Consider the following 15,374-nt stretch of genomic DNA (forward strand, 5'->3'; position numbering starts at 1 on the left):
TTCCAAGTTGAATTTTAATTGGCAGTCAATATTTGCCAGCGTCGCATCTCGAGGGTTGTACTATGATAAGCGTAGCTGCTAAGGGAGATGTATGGTGCCCGGCTATCAGCCCAGGCTAGTCGGCTACATGCTAACTCGTGGAATAATAATGCTTCACAGGCGCCGCAATACAAATACATAGCAGCCGCGAGACCAGTTCAAATCCTTTATGCACTTCACACAAGCGACCATGTGTGTCGCGTTACCGTCTATTGCCTTGGCAAAGAGCTATTTATGTGGCAAGTTTTATGAATCATTATTAATATCGGAGCAGGCGGAGCGATAGGGGGCTCCCTTGCTCCCTCTGTTTTTGAAGCGATTTCAAAATGTTGGGTAAGTGAACTGGGAAGGGACGCTGATTGGTCGATAACTTATCCCGAGAGCGGACTTGATACGCCCGGGACCTGCCACTCAGTCGCCATGCACTCATATGATAGGACGTCAGACAGACTACCAACCCTGGTATCATCCCTTCTCGTTACTATGACAACCGACTCCACGGCGACTGTTGTTGCACTTGGCACCGAAACTCACTCCGCTACTAATTATATCACAGAAAATAGCTACCAGTCATGGAATTCCAAAAATATCGGGTGGCTGGGAGCAAGAAAGACGGCGCGTGCAGTTGGCCTCCGTAACGGAACGGAGGCGCGCAAGTCATTATTATGCTAGCAAGTCGTAACCAATCACACTTGGGACACCACACGCATTCCAACAAAACTTTTTTGGGGTAGAGAGCGCCTTTTTTCCGCGTGTGTCATCTTCTACAATAGCTACAGTGTCCGATTGTAAAGTGGTGGGTAAACAGTGATTATGAAGAGCCAGCGAACCATGAGCTACTATCCGTATCATCCTCTTGGCTAAATCTGATTGGAATCACATCATATCCACCAGATAGTCGGGAGAGGATCAGCATGACCCCGATTAGAAGCATTTTGCTAACACCACTTCATCCATTCATCACACGCGATTTGTAAAAGAAATTCATATCTGTATTTGATCGAATGATTCGATATTACCAGATGAACTGGACACGCCTTTGAACGAGGCACCACCACTACTACCACCACACCCCTCACGACTCCACCCCAGACCAGCTCGGTTACCCCCAGTTAAAAGAAGACTCTGTGGAAACTCGTCGTTCTTGGGAGGGGCATCAGCTTTCATTTTCATGAAGAAAAGAGGCCGAACTTCTTCAACGTTTTGTTCGTGACTCTTAACGTTGTAATCGATACTTTGGATGAAGGGAGAAAGTTCTTTGATGAAACCTTCCAAAATGGGGAGACGGAGATAACATTTAAAGAATCCTGAGAAACTGTTTTAGAAGCCAGGAATCAACTAATCTCCAGTTTCTTATTTAAATCGGACTCGTAGAATTTGAGCCGAAACGTGGAACATATTTACGGATACCATATCCAACTGGGATTTCCTAAAAGGAATTTTATCATTTCGTTCTCCAAGAATCTAAAAAGTGAGTGGTTCATTTCTTATTCACAGACATTTCGTTAACGTTTTTATCAACTCATCATTTCTAAGTTAGATTTTTTTCTTAACACATTTCTTTCGTACATGTACATGCTTATATTAAATTAAGATTTATGAAATACTTATATACTTGACAGACGTAGGAAGCTAAATAGTTTTGTTTAAATAATTATTTGAAGTTAACAAAAGCTATAGGTATTCTATTTATCTTAACTTTTAAAATATTGTTAATGTCTCTACACCAAAGAGAGCTTAAAGGAATCAAAAGGTATAATACGAACGAATGACCCGTTTTTAGTGATCTTGAGGGGGGAAATATATAAACTTTCTGACATGGTTCAGAATGCAGCCTTCGCTCTACTTTTTGATCTTCCCAAAATAGTAAAGGAGGATGATATATGATGAAAGAGGCGCCCGACAAGGATGTTCAATTGCTTTGAATAACCAGCCGCATTGCATTGTCGCTATCTCGCTCAATCATTCCAATTGGGGGGTGTTTCGTTTGAACTATTAGTTATCACTTTGACTGCCTCCGAATTATGTCGCGTTATAACTCTCGACTCAAATGAATGATTGTGATTGTGAACGAGAAGAAGAGTCTGAGTTTGAAAGAGATGGAAAAAGAAGAATATAGATGGATGATAGCAATGATCATAAGAAATTCGTTATCTGATTTATCGTGCTGTCATTTGGTATATACTTGTTATTCTATTGTACTTTCAACCCTTTGCTATCATCAATAATTGATTAATTACGTGGGAGATGATGTTTATATATAAAAACATAATTAGATGGTCCTCGATTAATCAGAAAAAATTGTTAGGAGATTAGTAGAATGTCATTCAGAAATACATGTATTAGGAATTTTTGAAATGACAAGTATGACTGATGTAGGTCATCGCTACAAAGGGATGGTGATTACTTTTCGGTATGAAATTAGTTTTCTGGGGCAAATGTCTCCATTTTTTCCTTTAGGCAAAACTAGGCAACATTTCAATATCCGTTGATAAATTAATTCAAATACAATAATATCTTCATTCTGCGTCTATTTTTCGAACCTCTCTTTCTTTCTCTCTCTAGATGCGACGACGATAATTAATTGGTTTCGACAACTATCATTTCCCTGTCTGTCTGTGCGTCTGCTTGCAATTTATTTCGATGTCCTTTCTTTTTTATCACTTTGTAAAACTCCTTTTAAAGATCCATTTCCTCATCGGCAAAACTCGTAAACAAACCAAGATGAAAGTGAACTTTGATTATGAATATGTTTTAGTTAAAGTTCATTACAAAGTATACACCCTTTTGTCGTTGATTAAGTTATCATTTTTAAAAGAAATTGCTAAATATTGACATGAAAAGATGAAACTTTGATTAAACAACAAAATATACAAACGACATTGCTGACCAACTTGTGGAACGATTCGCTCTCATTTAACACATTCAAACTCATTAATATATTCACGTCGTGTTAAGATACACATATATTTATTAATCTATGAAGTTAATCTAATAGTTTTGATAAACAAAATATCAATATGATTTAATCAGATTGATATAAACTGGGTATGATTTAGGCACATTAATTTTACATAAAAAGTATTTGATTGAATTTAGACGCGGTCCTTCAGAATATCCTTTTTTTTTTAAAGGAGCGAACAAGTGGAGACTAAAGATATGAAAAGCTCTCCACTCCAATCTGCTCTTGAATAGAGAGGGAGGGTTTTGCTCAAATCAATTGGACAAGAGGCGCTCTTCACGAGTACTCGAAACAAACTAAAGACCAATTTAAGGGTAAAACGTAAATAGATTCTCCCTTTGAGTATCGTGGCAAAAAGAAGTTATGGGGATATTATGATTCCCAGTGGATGGTGTGGTTTTCTTTCTCCGCCCTTGGCCCAATTCAACCTATTGTCAAACTTTGGCTAAATTGCCTTCACTTACTGTCATAGAGTTGGAGCGTATTGTGTTTGCAAAACGTTTGAAAGCTCATGCTTTTTCCTTCCTTTTTTCCCTTCCAACGACTTGTCGCCAGTCCGGGGCAGTTAATGAAAGGGGGCCACTTTCCACGAGTCTTCGCGAACAATCAAAGACTCTTTCCTAAGACTGGTCTGGGACCAAATTTACAACTCTAAAGGACGTGAAATATCGCGTGAGACGGAAAAAAAAAGAATAGAAGAAAAGGAAAAAGAAAAAGAAGCCAATTAATTGGCACTTGGCAAAACGTGACTGTTAAAATCATTAGGTATAATAGGAACAAGAACGTGGTGAAAACAAACTAAAGCAAAGCTATAAAATGACCCCGTGTCGCCATACGATTGAGTAAAGACTCGGTATATTGTGTTAATATTCATATCATGATTGTTCACTAAATTGCAGCACCAAGATGTCGAGACTGGACTCTTCAGGGCGATATCTAACAGAAAGTCTTATCAATATCATGTTTGTCTTAGGGATGTATTGCTCGTTTGCTATTTAAACTCGCCTTTTTGAAGACAAATTAGCACATTCCGGGCATGCTTTCAAGAAATGGAGACCACCCTTTAGTCGGAATATATAATTTAGAAGGTTGAATAGTTCAAAATTTGTGTGTTTTGTTGATTGCCTCTTGTAGAATCTGTGAGTAATACTTATTGAATTGTTCACTCTACTTTTACAACGCGCTTAACATATAAAAGATTGTCTCGCCCTGCAGAAATGTAATAAAAAGACTTAAAGTAAACACTGGATTTGTAAAGTCAATTGCTTGCCAACAGAATATAGTTCCCATTAAAATTCTTGTAAAAGCTTTTAAATTATTAAACACTCTTTTATTACTCGTTATTGATTCCTCGATAAACGTCCCATGTAACGCTCTTTAAACTTTGGCTAGCATCGCCTCGTTTGATTATTGGTCGGAAGTAAAGGCATTAATACCAATATTCTAGCAGGCAGTTGAAGCAATGGAGAACTTTTGCGGAGGAGGAGGTGAAGGGAAGGCATAGGGTGGAGTCTATAGACTTGAATGATGTTTCCCAAACAAACACGTGTCAAGTCGAATCATTCAGCTGGTACTTATGGCAGCGTGTATGTCTGCCCACTCATTCTATCCGAGCGTGTTAGAACCAAGGTAACTTCAAGTTTAAGCAACCTTAAGATATGAAATATAGTTACGGGATTCGTTAGATGATGATCGTGTGTTATTACGCCTGCCAGCGCTATTAACTCTTCATCATCGACAACCACATTTATGGCTTATAAGTAAAGGAGAATAGATAATGTGGGAGGGATCAGCCAGCAAGCATGTCGTTACGTGAAGGGTCCAATTACGGTATTCATTCATTCGTATTAGGGTTCAGTCATCGAGATGCTTCAGAATAGAATGGTCGGAAACCATTAACTCTTCAACTAAGTCAAATACCCATTATATACTATATCCATTAAGATGGCATGATATTCTAAGCGTGTGTCCCACTTGGGAGGCATAATGATGCTACAAAGTGAATATAAGTTGGAATGTCCAGAAAACTGCTTTTCAGGTGTGTCTGTTTCCTGAAGCAATATTGCATAATTATTAAAAAAATATTTTAAAAATAAACTAGCATGTTAGTAATGGTGGGCGGAAATTTAGATAGACAAACATATAGAAAGATAGATAGATTACTAGCTAACTAGCTGGAGAGAGAGAAAGAGAGATAATGGGTGAAAAGAAGAAAAACTTGAAAATGTGATAAGTTACACACGGCTTGGATCTTTAGATGGACCTCGTTGTTTGTTTATGTGTGTCTTTTCTTTTTATATGATAATCCATTGGTACTTTTGTTGGACTTTTCCAACTCATTGTCCACTGTAGAATTATGAGGAAATCGTGCGAGGAGAAATCTGCAACAGTTGGAATGTCAGGAGAGTGATTCTGCGACAGAAATTCTACCGGTATGGCGACGACATGCCAGTGATTAACAATTTAGTGGGCCAGGCAATCGTCTGAATAAACCAAAACAAAATAGCAGAATTCATTATGGATAGTCAGTTGAGCGAATAGTTCGCATTGTATTGAGCTCATTGTACGAATCACAGCTATTGTTGGAGCCAACTCGGTTGTCTTTATATCCATCCTGTCAAATCGGGCCCCAAATCCCTTTTCTCTCTCCCTTCATTCCTTCCCCACCTTCATAATTATCCCCCCTCCCCGTCCAGATTGATCGTTTCTTCAACCTTTCCACATTCGTACTTGCGTAGAAAATATCAGATCAGATCGAGCTCAAAGCAATACGAAAAAAAGACACGCATTGCATAAACACATTGATCAAAACTTACTTATTTTGCTATTTTCATGATGTAAGGAAGAATCACTATAAAAGAATTACAAGTCAAACTTCACAATGAGAGCAACTGTACCCTTGTTTTGTATATGCATATGAACTTTGAGGTTGGCACGAACTATGACGCCAGCCGGACAGACACTTCAAATCAGAGACAATGAAGAGAAAAGGACAAATTTGAAGGATTCATCCCTGGTTTCAATCTAGTATCATATAACGAAAGGTTAAACAGTGTATACTCATGACGATAATATACCCCATTCCTGGTGAAACAGTGTATACTCATGACGTAAAGATACCTCGTTCCTTTCCTGAACCTAAAGCAGCAGACCTACTTCTTTCTCCGGGTCACAAAAAGATTAAATGCAATCATTCGTTCGTAAAAGAGGAAACAAACAATGAAAAGAAAAGCAGACTATATTGAGTCGTCTGAGCGCAAAGTACCCCGAGGGTATATCTATTTGATCATACTATTTAATGTTATATAATGTTACCCATTGAGCCTACATTTTGAAGGTGAAATAAATTTTTCCTTCTTGTAGAAATCGACCGGAAATATGGACAAGGGATTCACGCAAATTGATTCATTAAATGCCTTTTTGCAACAGTTGACAGCCCATTTATATTAGATTTTGTAAGGCTTCCAAAACTTTTATTGGGTCAGAATTCTTTGAATTTAATTGATAAATAGCAAGATACTGATTATGGGATGTGTGCATTCTCTGTGTGAATACTGGGAGGTGCACTTCGGCACAGACAGATATAACCAATAACCTCGATTTTTTAAAAGGAAATTTACACTGACACGATCGCAACTGCTTTCCAACAATCAATCTTAGGCAATTTCAGTTTTTTTGTTCATTTTGAAATGAGTAAACATTACAATCACATATTACGTAATCCAAACACGATATGTATGAAACATAGTATAGGGTATTGGAATTGTCTGCGTTCATTTTTCGATAATAGCTGGGCTGGTATTATCACTAAGATTAATCATAAATCATGGACGGAACATCAACGTAAATTATCTAGCATATCAACGTTACTGTTACCTGGAGAACAATATAAGAACATATTTAATGTTAAGAACATATTTAATATATGTTTATGTTGAATGTAGAAATGTTTATTGGATCAATAAAAACTTATCAAATAAAACAAAGAAATATATATATTTAACAAGTATTTCTCTTCATTACCAGATATAATTTCCTTCTTTTAACTAACAAGTTCCCCCCCCCAATAATAATCTCAAAATGTTGATTCCTGTAAGTTTTGTATAATCTACAAATGCATGAAACCATACTTAAAACAAAAAAGTTGTTGTATGTTCGGTAAAATTATAGAAATACGGGTGAATAAACGAATAAACCAGATGAAAATCGAAATTTGCGTCTTTCTACAAACATTATGATTTGCAAAAAATTGCTATTGCTATAGCGTAAACAAAAATTCTCACAGAAGGATATCTGTTGGTAGGACGGACGGGAATGAAGGAAAATATAAAAATTTGTATATGTTTTGAGAAACACTGACTTGGCGACCTCAAAACGCGACATAATGGTACCGGGAACATCGAGAATATATTTATTCTACCGAACAAAACTAACACGAACAATTCAAAAGAACTGTTATCAAAATAAATACACAATGTGATGCCACATTATTATGAAATAAAAGAGAATAAAGAGAAACACAGGAATAATACTCACGTGTTGCTTCATGCTGCAGGCATTCAACCTGCAAGTATTAATACAATATCAATGCTAAATCACTGTGTACCGATGGGCCTGCTACTACTATTTCTACAAAAAATACTAATACTAATACTAATACTAATACTAATACTACTACTACAATAACTACTACTACGACTACTCTACTACTACTACTACTACTACTACTACTACTACTACTACTTACTAACTACTACTTCTAGTATTGTTACTACTACTCCTACTTCTACTTCTATTTCTGATACTACTTCTAATATTGCAACTACTACTACTACATGTACTACGACTACTACAAATACTACTTCTACTACTACTTCTACTACTATTTACTACTACTACTACTACTACTACTACTACTACTACCATATTACTACTACTACTACTACTGCTACTACTACTACTACTACTACTCTACTACTACTACTACTACTACCACCATATTACTACTACTACTACCACCATATTACTACTACTACTACTACTACTGTCCGGTCAATGACATTTGCACATCTGCTAGTCAGACCCAACTCTGAGTCACTCAATTTTTTTCTCTTTTTTTAAGTGCAAACAATTTGATTGAATGTTTGGAACAACATTACAGTAGAAATTATCAATTTAACAATCAAAAGTAAAAATAACTTCAAACGTGAAATATCGAATTTTGGGGAAATAATCAGGAAACTTTTTCAGGAAATATTATTTACATGTATATTCAGGCTATCGTTTTATTACTTTATTTACTTTTTGCAAAAAGTTATTAGGCTGAAACTTAATAACTTCGTGATTTTGTAAATCATTGGTTGAATCGACAGTGTACATGTTTTCCTTCTGAAATTGGCTGAAGTGAACTATTTTCATAACCAGTCTGTGAAACTCAAATGTTCAATGTAAAACAAAAATCTTACAATAGTCTTTCTGTTTTCAACTGTAACAGGATAAAGCTGGATTCATTAATGCCCTCCATGATTCACGTATTTTGGAAACAGATAATCAATTTATCTTCTTCTTGGAAATGCAGTTGAATAACGAAAGAGAAAGATACATTGAAATATCTGACATGCACTGATGAAGTTAATTTTTTTCATTCACTGCTCAAAGAATTGTCATCTTGGTTTTATCTAAGACTTTGGAAAAAGGCACGCACTTTTAAAAACAATCGTTTCTCTTCTGAATGTAAACATTGTGATGCTGTAAAAGCCAGTAAATTACAACCCCAAAGTTGTGTCTGTATATCTTGAGTGAGAGGGATAGAAGAGAAGAGAAAATAAGAGAAAGAGAGAGAGAGAGAGAGAGAGAGAGAGAGACAGAGAGGAAGAGAGAAAGAGAAAGAGAGACAGAAAGAGAGAGAAAGAGAGTGGGAGAGAGCGAGAGTGAGATAAGTCAACTCGGTTACGGGCACTCTGGCACTCTGGCGCGACACCCGCCGAAACTCCTTGGCACGGCACCCCCATGACCTCCCACGGGTACTAGAGGTCATCTCTCCTTCGGGATCTGACCTCATGACCTCAAGTTCAAGAATCCTCCCCTGGGATAATGATAGGAACACGTGACGTGATTATTTCTCCAAGAAAAAAACCTTGATGATCCGTATTTTCTTAGTTATTTCTGAAAAATTAAAAAAAAAAAATTAAAATTAGATGTTTGTAATATGTCATACGGATGTAGATTTTGTAAGTATTCTTGCTAAAATGTATCCAAAGATTGATGAGAAGACAATCTGCAGAAACTATTCTAAAAGACTTTTATCGATTTTCCAATTAGAATGTGAGCATTAATGTGGAATGAATAGGAATGTCGCTTTGGTGTTTTTGCAAAGCGGAAAAGTCTTTTGTTTTTATTCAAACCCATCTGATCATAAAATGAATTGATATGATTCACGTTTATTTGTAATAATCTTAACCAGTTCTTTGTCTATGTCTTTGACAGGATCATCATGTTGATACTGTGTTTGCTGTGCCTCACATGGATGATACCCATCCTGGCTGGGTCTACCTTAGTCCCTGCAGATCGTTCATCATCAGAGAGAAATGTTGACGATTCACACTACCTCCCCCAAACCAACCCACTCCTACTCCTCGAGGAATACACTTCATTAAAATCACAGAACGAGGACCTGGACCCGTTATTGTTCCCTCCTGGAACCGAGATTCGAATCGCCCCGCACAGGGTCCTGAAACCTTCGAGCGAAGAAGCCATGCAGATTACAGAAAAACAATACCTCCGCGGGGACTGGTGCAAAACGCAGCCCTTGAAGCAACGGATCGAAGAGCCAGGATGTATCCCAAGGACCATCGCAAACAGATTCTGTTACGGACAGTGCAACTCTTTCTTTATTCCCAAACAAGCGGCGTCTTATAACGAAGCTTTCAAATCGTGCTCGTTTTGTAAACCGTTTCGAGTGAACCACATCACAGTAACTTTACGATGCCCTGGTCAGAATCCACCTATCAAGAGGAAACGGGTTCCCAGAGTAAAACGGTGCAGGTGTATGGCGGTTGATGTTCCGTAGATCAACGACCATCGCGTTTAACTTTATAAACAATTATTTATATCTTGTGGACAAACTTTGCGATGAAAAGACATCTATGATGAATTTATCTATGACATGTATCATTATTACTACTATTTGAAGAAAAAAAAGAAAACACTGCCACGCAACACACATTATTCGATGTATACATATATTATTGTACATGTATATGGACGTGTGAAGCGGGCTCTGATTGGTGGATTAGGAAAATCAACGAATCATCACGTGACTTCACGAGATGACGACATTACTGAGTGGTGTCCAACTAGCTCTACGTATTGATTGAGCTGCTATGTACGACGACGGGAGCTCATAGGCACGACGCCATATTTATGCAATTAATATAATGCACTCATTTAATTATTGATATTTGTATAACAGAAGATATGAGATATTCACATTGTACATATTGTATAATGATATAATCTGTACTGTATTCAATGAAGATATTCTCTACTACTCCTATTTTTTTGTGAGTGAAATATAATGTAAATACATGGAGATATGTATGAACTATAAAGCTTATATTGTACTGCTTCATTTGTCATTACAGTGTTTCTAGAAATTGATTTCACGTTTGAAAAGAATTACGAGTTTCATATAGCCTGTTTAAACTCCCAAAACACTATTTTATTACGACCAGAGCATTTATACATGAAACAAAAAGGTAACAAAGATGTAAAACTGATATGAACTTGCCGTAAAACATGATGATGAAGACATTATTTACATGAAAGAGCAGTTTTAGAAAGGTGTAGAGTAATTCAATGAAAGTCTGTTTTGTCAAGAAGTCCATGCGTGATAAACAATAAATAGTTTGAAAATACTTTTTCAACTAAAGTAAAGAAAGAAGCAATTTATACGAAATCAAAGAGGAAACAAACACCTCAAAACTTTACTACAAACAGACATTGAGTTTAAATGAAAGATTGTGAGCATAATCATTCATGGCTTTGTAAAAAAAAGAACCATACCCAAATCTGATGCAAGACGTTATTTTTAAATTTTGACTCTTATTCGATATTTCCATATTCGCTGGCGCCCCTCTCCTAGCTCTAGGTTAAAATGAATTCTATAAACATTTTAAGGAAATGAATTACCACAGCTCTAGAATCAATAGCAAGTGTTAAAATGTTGGCTCCGATCAAAGTGGAAAACGCCGAAAGCTTTTTGAAACATAAACATAAAAAGTAGGAAGAGAAAATAAGGATGATAGAGGAGGGAATGAGAAGCAGAGGAAAGCGTCTCGCCGGCTGGACTGACTGCTTCTAGTTATTGCATCTTATTTAGAAAGAGATTGATCCCTTTGACAACAAGTTTCGGCGGCATCCACTGAGCGGCACACTTCCACAATATGAAACACAATACCACACTTTTTTTCTTTTTCGGGGGGGGGGGGGAGGAAGTGTGCATGTGTTCTAAACCTTCACGGATATTAGAGAATAAAATTTGATAAACAGTCTCTTATGATTTCTTAGGGTTAAAGTTGTTTTTATGGAAACCATTTTAATTTTTTCTTCCTCCCTTGCCTCCGTCAACATCTGGAGGTTATGACCAATAGGATGGTACCATGCCGGGTTCTTGCCGCCGATTCATGATCAAGACTAGGGCTGGGCACAGGACCGCAGCTGTTAAGGTCAACACCGCTACACAGAAAACAGGCAATGAGCTCTAAAACTCACAAACACATACACAAACTAAATCAGCATCTTTTAAAAACAACCTCTACCTTTGAAAACTCTTGAAATCCCGAAAAACGAATTTTGAAATAGGCCTATTTAATTCTGTCAGTAAGCTACAATAAATATCTTTAAAAGATGTGAAAAAGAAAATATACTCTTTCATATTTTACAGTCATTTTCGATTACATCATTTGAATTTAAGAAAGAAGAAAAAGGTGGAACATTTCGATTATGACTTCCGTTTATCTTTTAATGAGGCAGATTCCACCAGACATTGAACCTAAGGTCAATATTTATGAAACAAAACACATTTCCAAGAAAGAGGATAGAGCATAACGATGTCCAATCCATGATTACATAACAGACTACAGTGTACATGCGATTTTATTTGACAGTTTCATTATTATTTTGGTTACCAGCCTGTGATGTATATATTGAGCAGAGGAGATTGAAGTAAAATGCTACAATATCAGTTTGTGTTTTGTTATAGAACATGACATATAATATTATGGGAACATTGAATGAATAAAGGAGGAAGAGAGAGACAGACAGAGAGAGAGAGAGAGAGAAAGACAGACAGAGGGGGCGGGGTTGAGAGAGGAAGTGTGAGCTCGAAAATAAGAAAGTAGAGAGAAAAGTTGAAAGGCAGATGGAAACAAGATATATAAAAGAGCAAAGATGGATAGATAGAAAGGGAGAGAGAGAGAGAGAGAGAGAGAGAGAGAGAGAGAGAGAGAGAGAGATAGAGATAATATGGAGAAAGTAATCATGGAAAGATCTGCAAATGACTATAAAATGACATATTGATATGACCTTATTTATAATAAGAGTTATGAAAAGGGACATACGTCAGTTCGATAAAAAATATATAGATATATTAATGGGATAAAACATAAAACTGCAGATATTGATAACAACACAGTATCCAAATGGCCGCTAACTACATCAAAACTTCAGATAACACTTAATGAAATATTTATTTTAAACAAATTGATCTAATTTTCATCGGGACATAATTACAAGTCGACAAAATAATATGTCAAGTCTTCAGACCCTTTGATATTCTTGGCAGCATTTCATTATTGGGTGAAATTAAATTAATGTGTAGCACACTTTAAATATAAAGTGCATGCACTCGATCCGATGTGTATAAATCCAATTACGGGAAATTCAAATTCCTAAACAAAAACTGAAAGTAACATACGCATTCTAAGGGCAGCGTTACTGGATTGCTAGAATTCGAAATACTAAATTGCTTTGATGTCCAAGCAAACAGTCATTCAAGAGGACAACGGGAATAAGATTTTAGGTTTGGAAACGTTTTAGAACTACAGAAGATTTTGAAGTGCCTTTTACACCCACATCTTATTCGTAACAATTATAGATTCATAGAAACTGTTTAAGTTCACCAAAAATGTTATTGATTTAAAATTTAAAAATAATGGGAGGAGTCTTGGAATGCGATGGCTGCATCCGTTTATCCTCGAAAGGTTGCACCCGAGCGGACATGCAACCCGGCCCAGCGACTCGGCGGGAGCCCCGATCGCCTATAACCAACCAATTCATTGGCATGTACTGTGCCGTAACCACTAACACAGACGGGGGAGCTAGAGATGGGTGGAGCGGTGTCACAACCAAAGCTTGTTAACACTCCCACCACATTACCCTAGTCCATGGTTTCAGAGAAATCGTCGACAGAGATATCGGTACCATTGTGACTAATGGAATCCAGTGAAATTAGTTTCCGATTACCAATTTGGTTTAAACTCGTGACTCTTTGCTAGATTCTTCCCCATTTTCAGGGTTCATCTTTATCTCTTTCCTAATCATGTTCCCCAATCTTTCTCAGCTTTCCGAATTAGTTTACGCCGTCTGTTTGGTATTTCCCTTTCTTCCCACCCATTCCCACGTTTTTATCCACCAAAAGTTTGGCAATGTGTGTTTGAGGGAAAGGTGCGTGCGCATTACAGGCTTCAGCATCCGTTGATGCAACATTTCGACAGCCACCAACCAGCACCAAGAATGATTGGGGTAGACCAACTGCGGGTCTAGTTGGTCCTATGGGTACGCACCACACAACCATCAGCATACTGTCTTGGGTTAGAGCTACCCCTGAGTTTGGAATGTGACAAGTTCACACCAGGATCGCTCTCCCTGTCGCCAGTCAGACTAATCGCTGTGTCTCCATCTTCCAACAAAATCCTTGCTCCTCCACTTGACGATAAAGATTGGTGACAATTGCCATTTTCGGCAATAATTTGGATAAAAATACGATGCGGCTTCCTCAGTAACAGGTTATTGAACCCCATATACGTCATAATGCTGAGGTTTTTTCCTTTCTTTCTGAGTGACGACGAATCATTTTGTTCTTGATGATGATATAATTCTTTAAAAGGAGTACCGCTTTTTTCTCAGCTAAACATTCATATTTGTGAATTAACTTTCTTGAAAGAAAATGCAATATAATTTACGCATGACTCGGCGAAATTGCCATTAAATGATTGTCAAAGGATTTTCCAATAACTTTATTGCGATTGCATGTCTACAGAAAATAATGACGTATTTCTTATCTAGTCTTGTTTTTGCTACTTTTCACAGCGGAAAAATATTTCTTATCATCATCGTTTAAAAGTAAAACCTCCACCTATGAACTTCTCAATGAAATTTGAACAAACACATTGGAAATTCTAAAGATAATTTTGAGACTGAAAAAAAGGTTTAAATAAAGATGTTAATTATTTAGTCATTTTTTAAGTTAGAATTTGAATTTGAAATATTAGTTTGATATAATTTATATGTGAATAAAATTCAACAAATTAGGCAGATCAAGACAGAAAGGAGAATAGTCATTCCCCAAAACACCCCTAAAACACAAAAAGAACCAATAAGTACACCTAAATTTACAGAAAATAATATAAATATATCAAGTAGACGATATTACATTTGGTGAAATAAAACTTTTAACTTATGATCAATGAGACTTATCTTGAGTCTTTTATAAAATAATTTGATGGAAAATGTTGTCTTTGACGTCCTTCCATTATAATATGCATAGAAGAAGGCAAAACCTGTATTATTTGAGTCCTAATCTATCATTTTTAGGACTATAATCTATACGAGCCTACGATGATGGAACGAATATCATTACCCAAAATCCAAGGCAATTCAGAATCTAAAGTCGTGTGTCTCCTTGCGTGTATATTAGATTAGTGACTTTTGTATACCTGGATTTACCGTACCCAAAGAAAATACAGCCAATAAAAGAATGATCATTTATCGGTATATTTGGGGTACTCGACATGAAAGCTCTGATTTCGTAGTGAAAAGTACAAACTCCCCGAAAGACGGAGTTGCGTCGTGTTCTATCGTCTGCGTGGCGCCTGTTTAAAACAAGTATAATACGAGAATAATCGGTGAAGTATGATGACGCCTCAAGCTTATCATCCCATACAATACTCAGGCATTGATGCTAACCGAATAATACCTGTTAAATACAAACTTATATTTGTATTCCCGACACGGCTCAACGCTATTTATCGATCATTGCAGTACAATTACCTCTCTTTTCAGCGGCTTTCTTCCCGTTTTATTCTTTCTCCCG

At 36.8% G+C, this 15,374-nt stretch overlaps 1 long non-coding RNA gene across 1 annotated transcript; it reads left to right on the forward strand.

The window, feature by feature from the left end:
* The first annotated feature begins 297 nt into the window (after positions 1-297).
* On the forward strand, positions 298-10,611 carry LOC115929760. Its single transcript, XR_004066718.1, has 2 exons — positions 298-1,510; positions 9,488-10,611. It is a non-coding gene; the product is annotated as an uncharacterized LOC115929760 (long non-coding RNA).
* The last annotated feature ends 4,763 nt before the right edge of the window (positions 10,612-15,374 follow it).

The sequence above is a fragment of the Strongylocentrotus purpuratus genome, unplaced genomic scaffold (assembly GCF_000002235.5).
Source record: "Strongylocentrotus purpuratus isolate Spur 01 unplaced genomic scaffold, Spur_5.0 spur5_scaffold_5, whole genome shotgun sequence".
Taxonomy (NCBI): domain Eukaryota; kingdom Metazoa; phylum Echinodermata; class Echinoidea; order Camarodonta; family Strongylocentrotidae; genus Strongylocentrotus; species Strongylocentrotus purpuratus.